Source organism: Pleurodeles waltl, chromosome 10 (genome assembly GCF_031143425.1).
Source record: "Pleurodeles waltl isolate 20211129_DDA chromosome 10, aPleWal1.hap1.20221129, whole genome shotgun sequence".
Classification (NCBI taxonomy): Eukaryota; Metazoa; Chordata; class Amphibia; order Caudata; family Salamandridae; genus Pleurodeles; species Pleurodeles waltl.
In genome coordinates this window covers 256,859,104-256,883,671 of record NC_090449.1, presented here as the reverse complement: position 1 = coordinate 256,883,671, position 24,568 = coordinate 256,859,104, and the positions used below count along the sequence as shown (strand labels likewise).

The 24,568-nt window shown below is 45.8% G+C and overlaps 1 pseudogene; it reads left to right on the top strand.

The window, feature by feature from the left end:
* The window catches only part of LOC138262409 (nmrA-like family domain-containing protein 1), a 33,354-nt pseudogene extending 9,707 nt beyond the window's left edge, over positions 1–23,647 (top strand).
* Positions 23,648–24,568: the final 921 nt, after the last annotated feature.

The following is a 24,568-nucleotide window of genomic DNA, read 5'->3' as shown; positions in this document are numbered from 1 at the left end:
CATGATCTTTATTCACAGTTAGTCTGGTTACTTTGGGTTTATCATTTTTTAGTGACCCGATGGCAAATTAAAGCCCAAACCTTCAGATTTTCGGAGATCATGGTGATGCTGCATAGCGAACTGTCAAACTTAGCTTATTTCGTGTCCCATATTTTCTTTTAAGCTGTACCAATGGGAGACATCCCAATGGATGGGCTGGCTGTAGATGATCTTGGTCCTGTAGTTGTCAGTGTTCTGAAGGCCCCAGAACAGTTCATTGGGAGGGACATCGGACTCAGCTCAGAGAAGCTGACTACTGAACAATGTGCAGCCATCATGACTAAAATCACCGGAAAGAAAGTCAAGGATGCTAAGGTGAGACTTTGCACCATCTTTCTCTGTTCAAAACATGGACTTTCCCCATCTACATTTGCATGTTTTTTCAGGATTGTTTTTTTCCTCTTTAGGAGTTGTACTCTGAGGCCCTGCCACTTACCCACACCAACTAGGTTTCAAGGCTGTCTAGATCTGCCTCGACGTTGAATTTAAACTCATTTGGACCTTCTGAGCTCTGTGGTCTGCGTTGCTCCTGGAATGCTAGAATTGGTGGCTCACTTGCATCTCACTGTTCTTTACATTAAATTGCTTGCAGTGCAAGTGCTTGTTGCAGCTTAACCGTTGACCAAACACGTCTGGAAGAAGCCAATGCCAAGGTTTTTCACATCTTTTGAAGTTGTATTGTTTGCATGTTTTTGATGTGTAATTACCAGGGATGTGATTGTTCTACACGAAAAGCAGTTTTATGACTACTTCTTTACCTGTAAAGTATGCAAAACTTCAAAGTCACTTAGGTCTTAAGTAGAGACGTCTTTTCATTTGCCTTGAGGGTTTATTAGTGCTTGCAATTATGTTATTACCATCTGTTTGGATTGTCTGCTAAGCAGGTGACCCACGCAGTGTCTCCGCTTGCTGGCAGGACAGTGGTCATGTCTTCCACTGCCAGTTCTGTTTGCAGCCTGCACGTTGACTCCTTAAGATTTTCTTTTTCTGTAACTAGAACTTTTACAAATACAGGTAAGCACAATTGTATAGCGTCTAAGTTTGGCCAGCTGTTGCGGGTTGCTGAAAATTCGTTGTGGCTGGTGGCAGCTAAGCATAAAGTGGGAATGTTTTTAATGGTACTGTAAATTGAGAAGGAGAACCCAGTCGAAGAGCAAGCTTGGGAGTTTTATAATGTGGCGAAGCCAGAGTTGCTCATAGTGGTTGTTTTCAAGCAGGCTGATGCAATAAGCCATTCATCATTTGATATTCTGTTTTGGACAGAAGGAGGGAAAAGAATATTCCGAGTTTTGCAGTTAATGTTTTGGTGCAGTTTCAAAGAAGCACTTGTTTACTGTGCAAGCGATTTGGGGATAATAAGCCTCTTCAAGGCTTTCTAAAATGATGTTTTCTTTTGTTCTTCACCAGCACCCTTTTCGTATGTTACTGACTGTCTCCTAGCAATGGTGACTCTGTGCTCGGGCTGTCTGGGGCCAATTGACATGCTGATCATGATCAGTTCAGTCTGGTTTTGCCCTGACTACCTGTGAAAACCACAGGAAAAGGGACATTAAGCATGTATCCCTTGTTACAAGAGATCTTCAAAATTGTAACAGGGAAGAACTTGGGCCCAGGACATCTTGTCTGTCATTGATGTTGGTAAATGCTAGTCTTCTGGGCCAATGAACGCGTACTTGGCCTGCATGTAGAAAATATGTTGCTGATCAGTGTAGGGGTGACCTTTACCAGCGTGAAAACCATTGTTTGCGATTACCTTTCTTCAGGCTGGGAACAAGCTTGGATTCCTGGAATTATTTTATTTTTAATTGTGAACAGACTAAAAGTAGAGGAGCTGACTCGTGACCTTTCTGCGGCTTTCAGTACAATAGACCACCAATAACTCCTGGAGATCCCTAACTTTGCGTTTTTTCTGTTAAAGATCTCTAAATCCTTGCACCTTTATGCTTTTTAATATGCCTTGAGTATATATGGAACTTCTAGCATCGTTCCTACAAGAAATGCCCTTTCCCTGCATCAAAATGCTGACAAGATCCAGTTATGTCTTTGGCGTCTGAGCTGTCAAACATGCTAACCCTGAAATCCTTCCACTGTAATGGAGCAAACTGGATGCAATTGCTTATTGACCTGGAACCCTCGAAACTGAGGGCCAGAGGTACTAAAATGTAATTTGGAAAGAGCAAAAAAGTAGTGTTTTTGTTTCCCAGATCAGATTTTGTGAACTGACCCTTACTGATAGGTGGGTTTACAAGATAGGAACTTGCAGTGGAGTCGTTATTTACGATACCCTGTGGGTGGTCACAGTTATAAGAATGGAGGCCTGCAAGAGTCATCAGACCACCATCCATGTGATTGTATTCCAAAACACCTTTCTTCTGCATTATGCAGCCCACTACCTTCTCTGCCTGCAAGGCTGCTACCCAGATTCGGAAAGTAGTTTGTAAGGAACACCCCTTTTGTGTCCCTTCCAAATAGTGATTCAGTGTGAGGTGCTAATCCCATTTCGTGTTTCAGGAAAACGCTTTTGAATCACAAAAGAGGTTCGTACCAAAAAAAAAAAAAAAAAATTGCAGTTGTGTGATTTACCGAACCTTGGTATTTGCGACTGTAAAACTATAGTACATCTGGCCTAGAATTCTTTCTGCTATTCTCAACTTAAAATCCAAATGCAGTTTACAATTGGCTGGCTACTCTTCACCCCTTCACCCATATCTTTGTCCCTGGTTTCTCCTGCAAAGATGCTTGGCTGAATCTTCAACAGTGACTCGCTTTGACCACACATCTGCCCTACTATTTATTGGAGCAAAGGCATCTGATTCAGTCTTTTCCCCATCCTAAAGTCTCTTCACTTCCTAGTGTTTGAAGTAAGAGGTGATTTCAAGAGTCCATGCATCGCACACAAAGCAGTTCACACCACCCTGTCTCGCCGTCTAAGAAATAAACTCAGAACTGTGGGTGGAAACAAAACACAAGAGACAAAGATCATCTAATTCGAGAAAATTCTAAAACCAAGATAGCCAAAAATACAAAGCTAGAATTATCTTGCCTAGTTACTAGGTTGTACTGGACTACACAAGATTGAAACCTAAGCGTCTTGCTTTCAGCAAAGACTTAAAAAACTGCTCTTCCGGTTCTACTTTGCCAGCTAATTGGCATGCTGCTAATTCCCTTCAGTTTTCTTTGTAACTGTAACTGTAACTGTTCATAGTTTATTTGTTTTCTATAAATGCCTGTAGTTCACTTGTCCTCTGTAAAGTGATCCACTGCATGATGGCTAGGTCTATGCTGTAAAAATTTACTTTAGCTAAATAAATTACCACGTAGGAGATCTCAGTAGGTCCAAGGTTACCGTTAAATCAGTGTAGAAGGGAAAATAATAAAATTAACTGCCTATGCAGATGACATCCTAATCTTCACAGATATCCCCACTCTTCTATACAAGCGCTCATGGGAACAATTGAGCAATACTCGAAGGTCTCAGGCTATAAATTAAACAGAGCTAAATCTGAAGTTAAATCTCTGAATTTGATAGGTACAAAAGACCTCCTAGGAAATTCAGGTCTTATTTGACAAACCTAATACATCAAGTACTTAGGCATCAAATTTGGTTCAGATTTAATTGACACACTAAATCATAATGAACATCCAACTCTCCAAAAATCAAACACTTATAAGTCCCATTGTTTTAAAAGTAATAGCACTGTTTGATTTCAAATTAGAGTGTTCTCCTGTACGTAGCTCTCTAATCACAAATGTCTTCTACAGTAAGCCTTCACTACTCAACTTCACTACTTCTGGAGAGTCCAGGATCCAACAGGAGTAAATTGAGCGTCCCATCAGAGTGCAGTGGTATTGTTTGGTCCTAGGACATCATTGGTAAATATCAGTACCCACACGAGCTACTGGCTTATAGAACTTGATTGCCTCAGGACTCTTAGAAAAGGCATCACAATGAGCATTTAAATTTGGCACAATTTTGCCATGGAGCCAGTGAAGAGCTAGCTAGCTCTGCTTCTGGGATATGGTCTGCAAATCTCAGCTCGGCAGTCAACAAAACATTTTCTTCTCATACAGTTTGTAGAGTTCCTTTTAAACTCTCAAGTTTCTCTTTTTTTCACACAGAAGATTGAAGTTTACTACAGAGAACTTCATGGCTGCATTATGCACTGGGAATGTAATAGCTAGTGCTTCATCAGAAGCTTAGTTGTTGGAAGCAAGATGGCGGCCGTGTGAAAACTGCTGGTTTTGCCGCCCCGTATGCTCAGCCCAGAGGTTTGATTACTCTTCCCCAGGGAGTGCTGATGGGGATGAGACCTGAGATCGGCTGCACCAGAGGCTTGGCAGCAGTTTGGCTCCATGTTTCGAGGGACCTGCTGGCATCATACCACGTTTGGAGATGACTCGGTTTCCAAGAAACTTGTTGAGCGGTCGCTGCTGCAAACCCACGGCAGACAAGGTGGAGGTCAGTGATTCCTATGCCAAAATCTACAAGGCGCTTGAAGAGCCACAGTAGCGGCACAACATGATCGGACCTATCTCTGAGAAAATTCAATCTTTCTGGAGCTAAATATCTGGGAAGAAGAGGAGCCCGGAGCCAAGTGTGGCGGTGTCTGCAACGGCCGGAGCAGTAGGAGTGTGGGGAAAAGTTGGAAAAGTCCACACAATCTTGGTCCCTGAAAACAGACTTAGCAACTGCAAATACTTCTAAAGCTGTTGTTGGTTTAGCCCCCTTGGTGAGTAGGCCACTTGAAGGAGCCAGCGAGGAGGAACAAACCCATCCTGAGGATGGAATGGAAGCCCTTCTGTCAGGGAAACAAATGGTGCCGGTTGGTGGTATGGGGTAGGAAATGGACACCCTCACTGCAGAACGTACAATGCCTAGTACAGTAACTGAAGGCAATATTTCTGAGGTGGTGAAGGAAGAGGCTACAGTTACATCTTTAGTCTTGGCAGTGGGATCAATGGTGGAGGGGTAAGTAAAAGAGAAGATATTGCATCAACTCCAGCCCCAGCATTGCCCTGCTATCGCCCGTACTAAATCATTTCTCGATATCAATTCAGGGGATACTTTTTGTTTTATTTATTGGATCATTCTGACTGGTCGAGTGATGAGTGTCATGCGAAAGACAGTTCTTTAAGTGATTTAAGCAGCTAAGATGAGCGACAAGGGACTATGCACCCAGAGGCTCCCAGTGATGGTATCACTACTGCTGGGAAGAAGAAAGCATCTCAACAGGAAAAATCCAAAACTGAGGCAAAGGAGCTTCTCTCGAATTATCATGGTACACTATGCTTGGAAGGGGGTTGGCAGGGAGCCTGGAGTGCTGCACCGGAGGACCACGAGACAGTCTTACTAGGCATAATATATCGAGGCATACTGGCACTTCGGGAAGAAACTAGCACTGAAAGTCACAAGACCCAGTCAGCTTGTCGGAAGCTACAAGAGGCTTTACAAAGGGTTGACAAAATGTGCCATGAATTCGCTATATTAATGGGGGGAAGATAGAATAGTGACATTGGAGAGTGGGGCACTGACTCCCAAAACAAAAAAAACAACCAAGACCCTGGAAGCACAAATGGCGGATATTCAATGGAAATTGGAAGACTTTGAGAATAGGTTAAGCCGCAATAATTTGACAGTGTTGGGTATTCCAAAGGGTGAAGAGGGAGAGGATGTCCATAAATATATTATGGTGCTTTTCAAGGGCACGTTGCCAGAGCTTGCTACCTGGGATTGGGATCAGAAAATACAACAGTCCCACAGGTTCCCCTTTAAGCAGAATCCACAGACATCTCAGGAAGAGGCCAAACCTAGAGCGATATTGGCTTATTTGAGAAACTTCTTGCTGCATCAGGCCATATTAGATCTGGCTCGCCCAGATCGTAAACATTTATTGGACGGCTGCACGTTTTTTGCTAGGCCTGATTATTGCGATTTTAAAATAAAGCGATATTGGCACTTACGCTAGTTAATTCAAGCAAAGGGTGCACAGGCCATATTTAATGAATCCAGCCAAATTGAAGGTGGTCTGGCGTGACACATTTAATTTTATTACATCTGAGATAAAGGCAGAAGAGTCCTTATAGCCTAGGCTCAGACTAGAATCTTAGCAGGATCAGTTTTTTTCAATGGGTACTGATAGTTTAACTCAAGTTGGGTCTTCAGTGCAGGCTCTTCTCCTATGCATACTAGAGGTTTTCTGGGAGTTTGAGAATGTGCTGTTTTGATCGCTTTTTATTTTTTTCTTCTGGAGGAACAACATGAGAATTAATAAGCTTAAGTGGTAGGGCTTGGCGTACGGGGGAGCAGCACTCCATCACAGGATCTGGGTGGTCTAATTGCTTTCCTGAAGTGGCAAGGGAAGAGGGGCTGTGGGAGGGGTGGGGATGGGAGGTGGGTTTGGGGCAGGGGATTAGGAAAAGCACTCCTGTTTGTGTTAAATACTGCATGTTTTGACTTGTAGGAAGCTCGGGCTTCTAAGGGTTGAAATGGTATTAAGCAGCACCCTAGTAGTAGCAGTGGATAATTGTATTTATCTATAAAAAATTACCAAGGGTAAAATATATATTACCCATTAATATCTGTGGTCTTAATTATAGAAATAAGAGAGCCAGGGTTGCCCTTGGCTTACAGTTTATGAAGGCAGATCTAGTTTGTCTACAGTAGACTCCTATTCCATGGAACAAACTGTGTTGGTTGGCAGATCTGGGTCTGTCGTTAATAGCATGTACTCGTCAGGGGCTAACATCAAGGGGGTGGTAATATTGGCAAACAAAACTATCTTGTCTTGCAAACGGGTCAAGGAAGATAAATTTGGCCGCTGGGGCATTGTTCAGTGTGTTATTGGGGGTGTCCAGCTCACTGTCTGCTCAATATATGGTTCCAATACTGATGACGCAGGAGTGCTCGTTTTTGTAATTGTTTTTTTTAAACACAGAGTTGGCTCACTGGCCATATCCCCTTGTTTTTGGGGGGACCTTAATACCCATGTAGACGTATCCAATGACCTGAATGGGAATCAACCCTACTTAGGGAGGAAACCAGATGTTTATAAGGCCTTACAACGGTTGGTGAAGGACCATGGCCTAGTGGATGCCTGGGCCAAACATAGGGCCCTAGATCCAGGTTTTACCTTTTACTCTACCCCACACAATAAAGTAGTCCATCTAGATTACTTTTTTGTTTGTACTGCCCATGCGGGAGAAGTGGGGGATCGAGAACTTTCCAAGAGCTATGTCGGACTATAATCCTCTTGTGTTAAAAATCCCGTTGAGGGCGCTTTGAGAAGCAAGAAGTTTTGGACTTTTGATAAGAAATTCCTCTTAGAGCCAGAATATAAGGATCAGATGTCCAGATGGATTGTAGAGTTTCTAGGGATTATTAGGGGGACCGCTTCTGTAGGCTCGGTCTTGGACTCTTTGAAAACCGGGGTTAGGGATGAAACCCTCAGCTTTTCTCTATCAGCAAAAGATAAAACTAGATGAGATTCTTAAATTGTTCGATCAGACAGCTTTGGTAGAAGGTGAACTTCCTCAGAGCGTATGTAGTGGGTTAGATGCTCAGGAACCACAGCAGGAGATAGCAATATTAAAATCTAAAATTAGGAGGTATTTGAGCTTCGAGGTGGCAGCCACATTTCACCAACATAAATCGGAATGCTATGAGTTAGGCAAAACTAAGGGGTAGCTGCTGGCAAAAAAAATCAGACAGAAAGAGATTGCAAATCTGATATTGTCTGGAGAAGATCAGGCAAGGGTGTGTTTGAGTCTCCAACTGATATTCTGAGGATTTTTAGGGAATTTTATGTAGCACTATATACTGGGGAGTTAGTTTTCCTGCAGATTGGGTATGGGGAGTTCTTCAAAGATTTATGCACATCCAAGTTCAATAAAGAAGAAGAAACCATACTAGATGCTCCAATAACGGTGGAAGAGATTTATGAAGCAATGTGTTCTTTAGCAGCATGTAAAGCCGCTGGACCCGATAATATTCCAGTCGAATTCTATAGGTTCTTCTTTCAAGAGATTCAACAAGATATGCTGTGGACTTTCCTGCAGGCTCAAGCTGGGATGATTCCAAGCTCATGGGAAATCAATAGTATTGTTGTTTTTAAGAAAAAAGGAAAACCAGTGGTACTGCCAGAATTATACAGGCCAATTCCGCTAATAACTGTTACGGCAAATGTATGCCAAGGTACTGGCTAACAAGTTATGGAGAGTTATTGCTCCTTTAGTGTCCCCCCCCTGCACCCTCCAACATGGTTTTATTCCAGGAAGAAGTACAACAGATCATGTTTGCAGAGTTATTACACTATTCGATTGCATAAACTACAGGGTCGCCACTTGGTCTCGCCTTATTAGATGCTGAGAAGGCATTTGACCGCATGTCGTGGCAGTTCTTGTTTGCTGTGTTGCAATGGAAGGACTTTGGTAATAAGTTTATTCAGGCCATTAGAGCTTTGTATAGGACCCCCAGAGTAAGGACTCGGATTATGGGACAAGAATCTGAAAGCTTTTACATCTGAAGGGACACCAGACAAGGGTGTCCGTGTTCCCCGTTATTATTAGCATTATATGTTGACCCTTTCTTGAGGGGAGTACCTGTATCAATCCTGTCATTGCTAACTAGGTTGAATATAGGGCCCTGGCATATGCAGACGATATAACTGCTCTTATCGCACAGGCAGCCACGGCACTTCACGAGATTGAGGCTTTAGCTAGGCATTTTGGGCTATGTTCTGAGTATAAGCTCAATAAAACTAAAACACAGATATTATGTACAGAGGTAGTAAAATGTGACGACCTGCGGGTTGTTTTGGAGGCAGTGTACATTGTTGTGAAACTCACAACAGCCTTAGATAAGATCTGAGTTGAATATGCCACCAATATTGTGTATCATCAAGCTGGATTTGGAAAGAATGGATTATTTACATTTGTCACTTTTTTGAAGGGGTAATGTTGTGAAAATGATCATCCTACCAAAGGTACTATATATTTTTAGGGCGATCCCTATAGAAATAAACAATTTTGGTTGTCTAGTTTAGAGAGTGTTTGTGTCAGATATCTTTGGGGATATAGTAGACCTAGAAGGGCAGCTAAATGGATGATCATGCCAAGACTCCCAGGGTTGGTAGGGGGGTCAGATCCTAGTTTATTCTCTATTATTGGGCATGTACGCTGCAGCGTATGGGCATTTTGCTCTCCTTTACCCTGGGTGGGACCAGTTTTGCTGAAACTTGTAACTATCTATGAATTTACTCTGGTAAATCAAGCCAAAGGCTATCTGGGCAACAATCTAGAACCCAGTTATTAAAAAACAAACTCGGTTTAAGACTTTAAAAGCTGCATCTAGGGTTTGGCTCCAGGTCAAACAGCTGTTTAGTATCCCTAAATTGAATTTATATACCCCCATGAAGCCCTCATCGATTCTCCCAGCGGTCTTTCAGGATCATATGACAGTCAAATGGGTACAGAGGGGCATGACATCCTTGGGGGACTTATATGTTAATGCCCAGCTTTGCTCCTTTGTCAAATTACTGGAACAATTTGGTTTGCCCAGGGGTAAATTCTTTAAATTCCTTCATGTTCTGGACTTTCTTTGTAAAAACATGAATGATCTAAAGGCTGTAACTAGGATCTTTCTGGTGGAAGCAATGAAACGAAAAGCCAGGATTGGTGCAATTTATGATCTATTGTTACAGGAACTTCCAGATGATCTTGAGATACAAAACTCCAAATGGGAGACTAGATTAGGGAAGGAGAAACCTCATTTCATGAGTCCTTGGAATTAGGTAAAAGAGTTATTTTAACTTCTAGCTTAAAAAGCCAACTTTTTATGACAATTTTCAATCACTATCATACTGCAGGAAAGGTAGCAAAATGGGGTGACAGCTTCGGGGGTAAATGCAATAGATGTGAGGTCCATTTGGCGAATTGTCTTCATATGCTTTTTTCATGCCCTAAATTCTGGCAGGAGACTGGGAGGTTTCTAGGATCAATTGTAGGGGCACAGCTTCAAATCACTTCTGTACTGATGTTCCTGGGGGTAAATGACCGGATGGAAGATAATGATTGTCTGAGATGGGAGGCAGACATACTATTTGTGGCTATGGCAGTCACTTGTTTGTGTATTACTTCCTAATAGTTAAACTTTGATCCCTCTACTTTTGTAGCCGGGAGAGCAAGGCTGTTGGCAATCTACAACACGGAGGTTCCCTTATACAAATTTAAAGGCCGTAGGAAAAAGTGACTGGAACTTAGGATATGTGCTCAGGTCACCGCTTGGCTGGAGTGAATAGCAAGGTAGAGCTCAGGGAAGTATTTTAGTCCTGGGCTCCTGACTTTAAGGGGATTACTCTATTTTGCTCAGCCAGGTTCATATTAAGGGGGCTGTCCGATGGTCATATGTGAACATCTATGTATATCCTTAAAACTGTGTGGTAAAGATGCATTCACACTTTGGCATTGCTGTTTAAAGGGACAATGGGAATGATGTTATAAACCCAAAAACAAAGGGGCTGCAAGGACTTTGTATTGTATTTTTTTTATTTACGTCTCTTTTTCAGCTCCACAAACTTGGGTTATAGCCACTTGTAATGATTTCGTTGGGGGAATAGGATTCTCTTGGCATGTTTAGACGCAGTCATAATATTTTTTTCCTTCCATTGGACCAGTTCTGAGGCTGAGGTGTATGCTGCTGTTAGCAATACTTTAGTTTGGTTTTCAATTAAATACTGCTTAGACTATGTAACCTATGAATTCTCTATGAGCTTTGGTACGGTTTGTGTTTTTTTAATGTTTATGTTTAGTCTGATATTATGGAATTCTCTATGGGTGTAAAAAAAAGAGAGGGAATGTAGTAGATAACTTTCTTGAACAACAATTCCTTATGTTTTGCAGTTCCAGCGCAAACTTTACCCAAAACCATCCAGTGCTTTTCCAAATTAGCTTTTTGTCAGGAGGTTTCGAGTAACTGGGTGAAGACCGCTTTGCGAGATTATCCAGCAGCCCTTGCCTCTTACAATTGACAGCTGCTGGCCTTGATTCTTTGGGCCGATCATCAAAAGTTTTACCTTTTGATCTTTACCCACCATGTCACCCTGAGTACCTCTTAGGTTACTGTGCTTCAGATTACTATTTAAACATGGGTATAAGTATGTGGCCTGATAGTGCCAGGATTCTACAAGACAGTTACCCTTGAACCTTCACCCTCTTGCATGAATCTTCCATTTCCCCTTCACATTCGCTGCATGTTTTGCTCTGAAGTTCCTTGCTTGATTTTTGATTATTGGTGTAGGCAGAGACCTGCTGAAAAGGGCTCGGTCTTGAGTGCTCCGTAAAATGTTATACCTTTGTCTTCTCATTGGGCCTCCTCCTACTATAAGCCTTCCCAACTTTCACATTTCAGTGCTATCACAGGGCCAGTAAAAAATAGTTATAAGTAGCCCATTGGAAAACAGCAGAACAGTACAATCTGGCTTGTCGCTTGAGGGCTTTATGAAAACATTGGAGCAGGATAATTAATTTCCATAGTTTGGAAAACAACAATAGTCTTGGAGACATCACTGAATTCTGGCATGTGCTTCAGAATAATGTCAGCGATAGAAATACAATCTCTACTGACTTCATTCTAGAGTTTGATAACTGATTCTAACACCAGAATTGCAGCTACTTCTAATTTGGCACTAAAAGTACAAATCTGCAGTCCAGTTTGAGTTACTGGTTTGTCTTTTTTAACTGCTTTGGAAAGCACAATATTCTGATTAATCAGTGGTTCAATGAGATTTCCCTTCATTCCTCTGACCCGGTTACATTAGCTATTAAACTTTCCTCAATCCATCTTGGCTGCCAAGACAGTACCCCAGGAAGGGGTAAGGAGGTAAAAGAAAAGTTTCCTAGCGGCCTCTGACTGCTCTCACCCCAGCACCCCAAACACCGTCTCCTGACTGAGAGCTTCAGACATTTTTCTTCTATTTCTGGTAATTGTTTCTAAAATTGAATGGAAGAAAATTCTCATTCTTGAAAGAAGCATTCCTGAACACTAAGAATTTATATCTCTTGTAGTAATTGACTATTTTCCAAGCATTCTCTGTAGTTTAAAAATCACAAAAATTAGAAGATTTGTTCTCTCCACAATACAATTTCATAACTGGCAGTACCTGTAGCATATCGCCATCCTGCAGATAGAATATTTGAAAAACTCCTGTGTCCATGATTGTTTTTGTTTCTAGAAGAACCGTGATATACACGAAAGAACTGACCTGACCGGTGTGATTTCTGTGGTGAGTTGGTGTCTGTGAAAATTGATGATATGTCCATCAATGTAAATTTGACACAAGTGTTTTGTAGAGTCGAAGAGGAACCTGGGGCTCCTTAACCACAAATATATTAGTAGTCATCCTGGACTAGAGTACATTTTAATTTGTTATCTGGCGTGCAGTGCTTGACCTACTCTTATTTGAACCATTTTGGAAGTCAGAATGTACAACTATCAATTCTACACCCTTTAAACATGCAACCAAAGATGTGCTATTTTGTGTGTGTTCTGACTTACCTTCGTTCCTTACAGCTGTTGAGAACCCCTTTATCAATTTCCTTTTTTCCCTTATTTTCTGTCTTATTATTTTTTCTTGAACCCGTAGTTATTTATATCTTTACTGCATTATTTTGTAGTGCGGCTACACAAAACACCTCAGTATAGTTGGACTGCTCACATTAGAGCATGGTCAAGACTAATTTGTGTATCACTGGGTCCTAACTGAGGTGGCATGGTGTGTAAAATAATGATGGTCTGGGGTGCAGCCATAGTACCAGTGACCGAAAGTTATTCAAGCATTCCAGCCTTCACGTTTTTGTATTCAGCGCAGAACACCTCAGCATTTTCTCTGAGGACTGCTTTTCTGCCCTGGTGTACCCAGCAAAGGTGAGATAAAAACGTACGTTCTTGGGTGTTCCGTGCCAGCTCAGCTTCCAAAGTAACTTTAACAGATTTTTCAGCAAATACCTTCATTTGTTTATTTTGAGAGAGAGAGAGAGGTCTTACAATAGGTAGATGTATTTTGCGAATACATTTTGTTTTGAAGTAGAGGGGTCTTGCTTGCACATTCAGAGTTCTGACATTTGTTTTTTATGTCTTCTAAGATTACACCAGCTTCCATTTTATGTTGCAGTGTCATAAATATAATAAAGACTGCTAATTAATATAGGCCCTCCTTACAACCCTGGCGGTTGGTGTAAAAGTGTCAGTAATACCGCCAACAGGCCAGTGGTAATTACTGCCAAATTATGGCCATGGCGGTGTTATCTCTGATATAAGCCAATGTACCACACCGACCGCCAGGGCAAAAACAACAGCCACCACGGTGGTAGCCGCCTACAGCCAGGCGGAAGTCAATGTTCTGCCCACCATATTATGACCTAGGGAACCGCCACCTTTTACGGGGCTATACCAACGACATCAAAAGCCTGTCGGAAACTGAGCTCAGAAGGGAAAGGACTGACCATTGGAGACACAGGGAACAACCACGCCTCCATGGATCCCGAGCTGCATGTCTTCCCCATGGTCTTCTATGTGCTGCTCCACCACGAACACCAACAATAGCGAAGACGGCGACAGTGAGTACAGCCACCTAGCACACAAGGGAGGGCGGAGGAAAACAACCATGACACACACTTGCACAACACCCCCGCCAGCACCATACACACAATCAGCTGCATTACTAAAACATTTTTACCCCGTACCTCGAATGAATAATGCAAGGACAAAACGTTTTAGAAAAAGTGAATGTAATGAGAGCAACACATCAAGATAAATAAGTGAAGCAAGATAATATATAAATATATATATATATATATATATATATATATAGATATATATATAGATATATATATGTAGATATGTACATAAAAAGGGACACAGCCCAGTCCACAATCTACGTTGTCCACATGGCCACAGCCAAATTCCAAGGCCACACAGGGCACCTGCCTCAACACGGAGAGAACACTGCAGGGGCATCAGTTTGGAAATAGGCAGGCACCTCAGGGGGACGGGAGATGGGGGGGGGGCACCTTATCCGGCAGATAGAAGAAGACCACTGGCTCTGGAGGGGGCAACATGCCCTGTGCTTGGTCCTGGGGAGTGCAAGGCCACAGTCTCTCAAGTGGGTGACTTCCCCACATGCTCTGGAGGGGGCAATATGCCCTGTGCTTAGTCCTGGGGAGTGCAAGGCCACAGTCTCTCAAGTGGGTGACTTTCCCACATGCTCTGGAGGGGACAACGTGCCCTGTGCTTGGTCCTGAGGAGTGCAAGGCCAAAGTCTCTCAAGTGGGTGTCTTCCCCACTGGTTCTGGAAGGGGCATTGTGCCCTGTGCTCTTGATCCTGGGGAGGCTGGGGTTGGTGGGTGTCTTCCCCACTGGTTCTGGAGGGGGCATCGTGCCCTGTGCTCTTGATCCTGGGGAGTGCAAGGTCACAATCTCTTAGGTGGGTGTCATACCCCCTGGATTTGCAGGGGGCAGGCCACACAGCAGCCCATGGAGGCAGGACTACATACCATCCACCGGCGGTGACTGCTCCTCAATGGTGGTGCTGCTGCTGGTGGGGGGAGGCTCCTGCCCATCCCCTGCAGCCTCAGGCGGCTGCTCAATGGTGGTGGTGCTGCTGCTGCTGCTGGGGGGAGGCTCTTGCCCATTCCCTGCAGCCTCGGACGGCTGCTCAATGGTGGTGGTGGTGCTGCTTCTGGTGGGGGAAGGCTCCTGCCCATCTGCTGCAGCCTTGGATGGCTGCTGAATGGTGGTGGTGGTGGTGCTGCTGCTGGGGGGAGGCTCCTGCCCATCCTCTGCAGCCTCGGACAGCTGCTCAATGGTGGTTGGTGGTGGGGGATCCATCACAATTCCAGGCCCCTTGCTCTTCCTGTCTGCTTGTGCAGGCTCCTTGCTCCTCCTGGCAGCAGCTGGGGCAGGCTCTTTAGTCTTCCTGGCAGCAGCTTGGGCAGGCACCTTTGTCCTTCCGGCAGCTGTGGCAGGCTCCTTTCTCTTGAGGCTGCCTGGTGCAGGCTCCTTCACTCTCAGGACATGTGCCCTGGATCCTTTCCCACCACGAGTGGGTATGGTGATGACTGTGCCCGTGGACTGGGTGGCTGAGGTGCTTGGCTGGGTTTTTGCCACCCTGGCCAGATGTGCAGGATGGGGGGGGGGGGTAGGGAAGAGGTCAATGGTGGGTAGGAAATGTTTTTTAGGGATACTGGGGCCGGAAGAGGGAGAAGGTTTGGGAGTGGAGGAAGAGGGAGTGGTTTTAGAAGGTGTCTGTCTGCTGATTTTCGGTGCAGGTGCATGGGCTGGATGCTGTTGTGAGGTGGATGGCTGTTGGGTGTCTGAGTGCTTGCGTTTGTGTACCCTGGGGGGGGGACAGACACAGTGGGAGAGGACACAGGGGACGTGTGCATGGCTGTTGTGGAGGTGTTTGCCAGTGAGGTGTGTGTTCTGCTAGGTGTGGTGGTGATGCTGGTAGTGGATGGTGGCGTAGTGCATGTAGGTGTGGGTGTAGACGGAACTGGGAGGGAGTTGGTGGAGGACAAGGAGGGGAAGACAGTGGAAATAGTAGATGCTGGTATGTCTGCATCTTGATGGTGTTTGTGTGAGTGCCTGTGGGATGAAGTGTGGTGCTTGTGTTTGCTTGAACCACTCTTGTGTGTTGTCTTATGTGCATGCTCGTCTGCCTGTGTGCTTGGGATAGGTTGGGTTGAGGAAAAGAGGAAGTTGATGGGAGAGGGTGGAAACAGGGACAAGGGCTGCCATCAGAGAGGAGGCCAGAGCCTGGATTGATCTCTGTTGGTCCACCAAGCCAGTGTGAATGCCCTCCAGGAAGGCATTAGTCTGTTGCATCTGGGCTGCCAGCCCCTGGATGGCATTCACAGTGGTTGGCAGCCCTACAGAGATGGATCTCAGGAGGTCAGTAGACTCCTCACTCAGGGCAGCAGGGCTCACTAGGGCAGGGCCTGAGGTGCCTGTGGTGAAGGAGTTGCCCACCCTCCTGGGTGAGCGGGCACGGGCAACTCGATGAGGGGCTGCTGGGAGAGCGGTGCTGGTACGGGGGTGTCAGCTGTAGCTGGGGTGGTCACAGAGGTGTCCACCAACACCAGGTAGCTTCCATTGGAGCAGGTATCTGTGTCAGAACTGTCCCTTCCAGTCTCCGCCGTGGTGCTCCCCGCACCCTCCGTCCCACTGGTGCCCTCAGCATCGGTGGACTCTGCCTCCTGGGTCCTGTGGGATTCAGCTCCCTCTGTCGGCGGTGCCTCTGCTCCTCTGCCAGATGATGCTAATGCACAAAAGGTCAGGGTGACAAAACAAGAAGGGGGAGGAGAGACAGAGGATACACTTGGTCAATGGCTGCACTAACACCACCGTTGGTGTACACAGCACCCTCACACACACGGAACAGGCCTACGCCCTATGCATTGCACTACCAGTGATGTTGCTAGCCACCAAGGCATGGGGAGGGGCACACACCGGCAAATCCAGCACACCTGGGACCCTGCAGCCCTGACTAGTAGTGGTTGTCTACCCGCTAGGGAGCAGGACTATCCCTTCAAAACCCTAGCCACCTGCGGACCTACGCTGCAATGTCAGGCCTGGCCTAGGGGCACCCACTGACACACATCCACCACACGGATACCACCCCACCCGGCGTTAGCAGTAATGATGGGCACTGTACTCACCCCCTTGTGGCTGCTGTGATGCCCTCAAGCGCCCATCCAGCTCTGGATAGGCCACTGCCAGTATGCTGGTCATCAGGGGGGTCAGGGTTCAACGGGCACCCCTTCCTCATTGGGAAGCAATCGACAGCTAGGCCTCCGCCGTCTTCCATGCCCAACGTCTCAGGTCCTCCCACCGTTTCCGACAGTGGGTGCTCCACCTGCCATAGAACCCCAGGGTCCGCACATCCTTGGCGATGGCACGCCATGATGGGCGCTGAGCTGCAGAGGAAATACACACAGGAAAATAGTATTAGTCAGACTGTTCTGTCTGTTACACTTATGGCCCACCATACCCCTTCACATCATCATTTGCACACACATGGCCCGGCACACAACCAATTTGCCGCCCAGAGGACATCCACCCACCCCCCTTACACAAGGCCTTCACACACACCACTCCATGCATTCATGCCACATGCATCGTGCCCATAGTGTACTCACCTGTTAGTCTGGAGGCCCATACAGCAGTCCGTACTTGGGTAGGACCCCATCCACCAGTCTCTCCAACTCTGCCGAAGTGAAGGCAGGGGCCCTTTCCCCACTCACAAGGGCCATTGTGGGTTCCAAAAACAGGTCACAGCAGCACATGCAGTGTAGGCCCTCTCAAGTTGAAGATCAGGTAGCAAGTGAGGAATATGATAGAAAATGGCGGTCACGTCCACAGCGGTGCATACCATCACCGCCGGCGTAGGTCACCATTGCCCACTGTAAGCCATAGGGCCCAATGTTAGCCAATGAGGAGTTGCACAGCGATTGCCGACCGACTCCCGCAACGGCGTACAACGTCAGCGGAATTACCTCACTTCCACCTGTCCCTCCACACAGGACAGGCAAATGCCATTTTGGGGGGGCAAGCCCTGGATAATAGCTGCGTCACTGTTAAAATTTGGATATACTGGACAATTCACGCTGACCCATTACATTTTAACAGCATGCAATGTTCTGTTGTAGCCTGATTGTTCAGTTTGTGACCAGCTCCTCACTCTTTTGCCCCATAGATTGCTACCGCTGCGGATGAATAGGAGATGGAGACATACCCCGGTGTACAGACCCCTGGTGGACATGGCAGCAATGGATGACAGGCACATTATCCTCACCTATAGACTTGACAGGGCCACAATCACAGAGCTGTGTGCCCAATTAGAGCCTGACCTGATATCTGATATCCATCACCCTACTGGGACTTGGCAGCAATGGAGGACAGGCACATTATCCTCACCTATAGACTTGACAGGGCCACAATCACAGAGCTGTGTGCCCAATTAGAGCCTGACCTGATATCTGATATCCATCACCCTACTGGGATCCCCCTCTTGTGCAAGTTCTATCAGTGCTCCATTTCCTGGCAACTGGTTCCTTCCAAGTGACAGTGGGCTTGGCAGCAGGAATGTCACAGCCAATGTTCTCAATAGTGCTGACAAGAGTGTTGTCTGCCCTGATTAAACACATGTGCAGCTACATTGTATTTCCTCAGGTGGAGGATTTGGCCACAGTGAAAGCAGAGTTCTATGCAATGGGACAAATCCCCATCATAATAGGGGCGATTGATGGAACACATATTGCATTTGTACCCCCCTGCCATCAAAATGAACAGGTGTACAGAAATCATAAGAGTTTCCAATCTATGAATGTCCAGATGGAGTGCTTGGCGGACCAGTAGATCTCCAACGTCAATGCTAAGTATCCTGGGTCGGTGCATGATTCCTTGGTCTTGAGGAATAGCAGCATTCCAAATGTGATGGGCCAACTACAGAGGCACAGGGTGTGACTAAAAGGTGAGCCCTGGTCCCCACCCAGTATATGTTGGTGTATGGGTATGGTGTGGGCCATATGGGATAGTGTGTGGCTAAATGTTGTCCCTCAATATTGCAGGTGACTCTGGTTACCCCAACCTGTCTTGGCTGCTGACCCCTGTGAGGAATGCAAGGACAAGGGCAGAAGAACGTTACAATGAGGCACATGGGCAATCCAGAAGGATTATAGAACGGACCTTTGGCCTCCTGAAGGCCAGGTTCCGGTGCCTCCATCTAACAGGTGGATCCCTGTGCTACTTACCCAAGGAAGTCTGCCAGATAATATTATCATGCTGCATGTTGCACAACTTCCCGGAGATGCCATGTGCCTTTTCTGCAGAAGGGGGAGGCTGGAGATGCCCGTGTGGCAGCAGTGAACCCTGTGGACAGTGAGGATGAGAAGGCAGATTATAAGGATGAGGACAATAGAACAGCAGTCATCAGAGAGTATGTCCAATGATACACAGGTAAGACAGTGTTACTTCACATTTCATTGTAATTATTTTAAATTTATGTGGCACTAGCATGCTGTTATTTCACACTTCTTTGCCCACTTACTGTACCCTTTGGTAATTCATTTTACAGATGTTGGTGCCTCACAATAGTTCCTGGTGTGATCATTGCAGCCAGCCAAACTTAATTAACATATGCTAATTTACTGTACAGTTGAATTGCAATGTTTGAACCTGGTTAAATGAATACATATTTGAAATATTTGACATACTCCATACGTCTATTTTTTCCAAGGGTGTTTATCGAAGTGCTAAGAAAAAGAGGGGCAAGTGCAATGGGATGGGGTGATAATGGAGGAAAGTTCAGGGTATTGTTCGAGTCTATTTGTAGCACTAATGCATTGTTCAAGGGGACATAGGAAGGGGAGAAATGGCAGTTCAAGGTTCAAGTTCAAGGTGGACAGGGTGACTGTGTGGGACACAAGGGTGACAATCAGGAGAGTCTTGTTTCCTGGCGGGGGTCTTGACAAGTGTATCTGGCTTCTGTCTGGATCGCAGGGAACATTTGTAGGGTGGTTCTCCTTCTGCAGTGGGAGGGGTGCTGTTGGCCTGTTGGTCCTGTGGTGGGGCCTCCTGTCCACTAGTGACAGCATAGGTGGAAGGCAGTTCAGATGTCTGGCTAGTGGCAGGGGCCTGCTGTTGTGAGACTGCCTCCCTCATAATATTGGCCATGTCTGCCAGCACCCCTGCTATGGAGACCAGGGTGTTGTTGATGGCCTGCAAGTCCTCCCTGATCCCCTGGTACTGTCCCTCCTGCAGCCACCTGTTCTCCTGCACATTGTCCAGGATCTGGCCTATCGTGTCCTGGGAATGTTGATATGCTCCCAGGATCTCTGCAAGTCCCTCCTGGAGAGTCGGTTCCCTGGGCCTGTCCTCCCCCTGGCGCACAGACCCCAGGTCACGATTGTCTTGGGTATGAGGTGTGGCCTGGGTCCCTGTAGAGGTGGACACACTGCTGATTGACATGTCCTGGGGACAGAGGTATGGGTATGCTGGGTGGGTGCCGTGATGGTGTTTCCTGATGGGGGAGGCTCTGTGGTGGTGTGTGACTGGGCCTGGGTAACCGGCTGTCCAGAGGTCCCTGGTGGGCCAGGTTGGTCATCCAGATCCTGAAGTCCAGAGTTGCTGTCATCACTGTGGGCCTCTTCTGTGGGGGGACTGGATATTGCTGACACCTCCTCTCGGCTGACATTGGCTGGGGTACCTGTGGGGATGTAAATGATGTGTTATGGTTTCTGTGTCTGACATATTGTGCATCCGTGGGTTGCCCTCTTTGGTTGTATTTGCCCTGGCAGCTTTCACTTGTGTACGTTGGTATGTGGTGGGATAGCTGATTCTTTCTAGTGCGCAAGCTTTAGTGATAGGTGTCCATGCAGGTCTGTGAGTGGTGTCCATGCATTGGAATGGCATGCAGGGCTTGGCATTGGGATGAGTGAGATGTGATGGTGGGGGGTGTGGGATGTGGTGATGTGATGGGAGTGAGGGTGAGGGTATGTGATGGCATGCAGGTAGGGGGGTGATAATATTAGAGAGTTGACTTACCAGAGTCCAGTCCACCTCCTACTCCGGCCAGGCCCTCAGGATGCATGATTGCCAAGACTTGCTCCTCCCATGTTGTTAGTTGTTGGGGAGGAGTTGGGGGTCCACTGCCAGTCCTCTGTAAAGCGAGTTGGTGTCTTGCTGCAATGGAACGTACCTTCCCCTGTATGTCGTTCCACCTCTTCCTGATGTCATCCCTAGTTCTTGGGTGCTGTTCCACAGTGATGACCCTGTCCACGATTTTCCACCATAGCTCCATCTTCCTAGCTATAGATATCTGCTGCACCTGTGCTCCAAGTAGCTGTGGCTCTACCCTGATGATTTCCTCCACCATGACCCTTAGCTCCTCTTCTGGGAATCGGGGGTTTCTTTGTGGTGCCATGGGTGTTGTGTGAGGTGTGTAGGTGAGGGTGTTTAGGGTGATATGTTGGGGTATGTGATGTGGGATCCGTGGGTGGTGTATAGGTGGAGGTAGTGTGTGACTCTGGTTTTGTCTGTGGTCGTGGTGTCTGTCTTGTGCCAATGGTTTGTAGTCGTAAAGAGTTGTGGGTAATGTGGGTGTGTGTTTTATAGTGGTGTGGGTGTGGTGTGAGTATGGGTGTCAGGTGTGTGTTGTTTGAATTGTCCAATTTGGTGTTGTTTTGTTTGAGTGTGTGTATTTTGAGCGTGGCGGTATGAACTGCCAATGGTTTCCCGCCATTGAATGTCCGCCGTGGTGATTAGGGGGTCATATTGTGATGGGCGTTGTTCGCTTGGCGTAACGATGTCGATTTTGATACCACCAGTTTATCACTGACCTTTCGACTGGCGGAATTGTGTCCGTGGCTGAATAGTGATGGATTGGTGTGTGTGTGTCATAATATGGTGGACTAATATTCGCTGCTGCGGCTGTAAGTTCGCAACAGTCAGCGTGGTGGTAAGTGGGATTTTACTGCCAATGTCATAATGAGGGCCATAATGTTCAGCATATCCTATGTTGTATACAAATCCTGTCGGGTGACAGTTTTTTTTCGATTTAGTGCATCTTTCATTTTCAAGAATACCGATTTTTAACTCTTCACTGTTTCGCCCTACTTATGATCCAGTATTTAAAAAATAGTGTCAGCTGAGTTCGCCCTTCATTTTTTTTCTCTTGTGCACAAATTCCACATGTAATAACTAAGTTGAGTGTGGAGTAATATTCCCTGCTCGTCCAACACCTCCTCCACCCTACCCCTGATGCCTCCTTTGTAGGTTGAAGCCTACTCAATGGTGCATGTGCTATTGTGCCTCATTAAGAACAGGTCTTTGGAGCCTGCCCATTGGCTGGCTTTCCCTGTCTCCCTTATTTGCCTGCATGTCATTCGTGTCTGAGCAGGTCAAGCTTGTTTGTCCCTGCCATGAAGCAATGCCTTTTTCCATCTTTTGATTGCCTTCGCTGCTTCCACTGCTTGCTTTTCAAGAACCTTTTTCCTTTTGTGTGAAGCACTCCATGAGAGAGCGTGTCTTTTTGAGCGCTCTCCTTTGTGTACTTCTCTCTCCTAAGCACTCTGCGTTTCTCTGTCACACATATGCTTTATCCTGTCCCATTCCATGTCACACACATTTGCATCTCCCTGTTGCTTCCCCAGCCCTCAGTGTTGCCACTATCTCACCTGCCATCTCCTTCTTTTGACGATTGCTGTTATCCCCACCTCTGTACCCTGTATTTCTTCCCCTCAACCCGTGCTGCTTTTGCCCCCTCCCCTCATACTCTCGGTTTGCTTCTGTGCCTGGTGTTTCTTGTGCATGCTCTTCCCCATTGCGTAAGCCTTGCCCTTGTTTTAAAGAAACTCTTTTGCATGTTTCTTTTTAGTTACCGGTTCAACTCTGACCAGTAACTAAAAAAAGAAAGTACTCTCCGTTACTTTGTATGTGCGCCTGGGATGCTGTTCACCTTGGTTAAAAGAAGTTGGCAAAGCCAACAGGTCTCAAAGTTGAGACCTATTGGCTTTACCAATGCTTGTTTCAGGGGCAATGATGTCCTCTTTCATTTTAATACTGTGCTGCAATTTTTTTCTCAGATCATTGCCTTGTGACTTAGTTTGATTTCGAAGGTTGACTTCTTAATAGCCTGCGGTGTGTTAGTAGCACACCAGACTTCAAGGCTTCAGCTCCAGGCATAGGACTTCTGGGATCTGTTGATATTATCTTTCCCTATTCCGAATATTGTTTAAATGTCCTTAACCTGAATTTCTCTGCCAGTCTGGTACAAGTCTCCTGCTGAGAAAGTGATGCACAATATGGATATTGGTTGCTGAAATTTCCAGGATTAGTGGAAGTAATATTGTGACGTATAGTGGATATTTGTGTCTTTTGTAAGCTCATTGTGATGTTTTAAGGTTGTGGGATGCATGGAATTGTGCAATTTTCTGCCCTAGTTACTTAATCAAATCTATTGTCCAGATGTGTCTGGTAGGAAAACTTCAGTCACTAAAGGCAAGTGGTGGAGGGGAGAAACAGATTTGGATATCAAACAGAGAAATTAATTGTCATCCAGTGCTCTGCTCTTTGCCTATTGCATTGTCATGATTCCCTGCTGTATATGACTCTTGGTGGTACTGCTTCTGAGTGCACTGTTACATGGTAGATGATTCCAGGTTGGACAGAGTCAAGAGTGGTAGGTAAGGGAATGGGACCTGTGCATCAAGTACTGCATTTATTACAAGTGACTGATTATCTGCCTTATCTAGATTGACCCCTTCATAGAAAGTGAGCCTTAATGTGTGCTTCTCCCTTTTAATGCTAGTGTTTCCTATTATCTTCATTCAGATCACTCCTGAAACTTATGAGAAACTAGGCTTCCGTGGTGCTGCAGAATTGGCAAACAGGTTCCGCTTTTACACAATGAAGCTGAATGGTGACATAGAGCTCACTTTACAGCTTAACCCCAATACCAAGAAGTTTGCAGAATGGATGGAGCTAAAGAAAGATGCCTTCAAAGATTGTAGTGGATGGATCATGAGCTGGGGCCCTCTTGTGTTTTTTTCCTGGTAATGAGCAATAAAAACGTTTCGGTAAACTGTGCCTTCGTTTCCAAGACTGATTTGCAAATGGCTGTGTCTAAACTGAGGTGACATGGTATGCAAAATAATGATGGACTGGGATGCAGCCCTGAGTAATTACCAGTGGCTGGGTATAATTCAAACATTCCATCCCATATTGTATACTTCTTTGTGTCTCCAGTTTATACTTGGCTAAAAAGATTAGCCCTAATCAGGGCGACATCGGTCCTAGGTTGCTTGTGTTCTGCTTCAGAGAGGACCTGACCTGGCAGTTTGGGCTGGAATGTTCCAGAAGAGTCAAGACTGATTTGCATATGGCTGGGTCCGTATTAAGGTGACGTGTGCAAAATAATGATGGACTGGGATGTGGCCCAAAGTGGCTGAAATTAATCCAAACACTTCTTCCATCTCGTTTACTATACTTCAGTGTGACACTAAGTTATACTTGGCTGAGGAGCCCTAATCAGGGTGAAACCGATCGTATGTCGCTTGTGTTCAGCTTCAGGGGGACCTGGCCTTGCAGTTTGGGCTGGACTTTTCCCATTCCAGCAGAGTCGAGACTGATTTGCATAAAGCTGGGTCTAAACTAATGTAGCATGGTGTGCAAAATAATAATGGCCTGGGATGCAGCCCCGGGTAATTAGCAGTGGCTGAGAATAATTCAGACATTTCATCCATCACTTATTGTATATGTTATCCTACTACGGCCGATCAAACCCACATTTGTTATTCACATTGCTACTGCTGAAAAGGAGCGTCACTTTTTCACGTAAACAGTCAAAACATGGCTGAGGTATTGTACTGTATTGTGTTGTAATTGCAGTTATATAGCGCTTACTACCCCTGACGAGGCATTGAATCGCTTTTCGGTGAGTAGCTCACTACTCTGGAACACAAAAGGATTAGTGGTGGA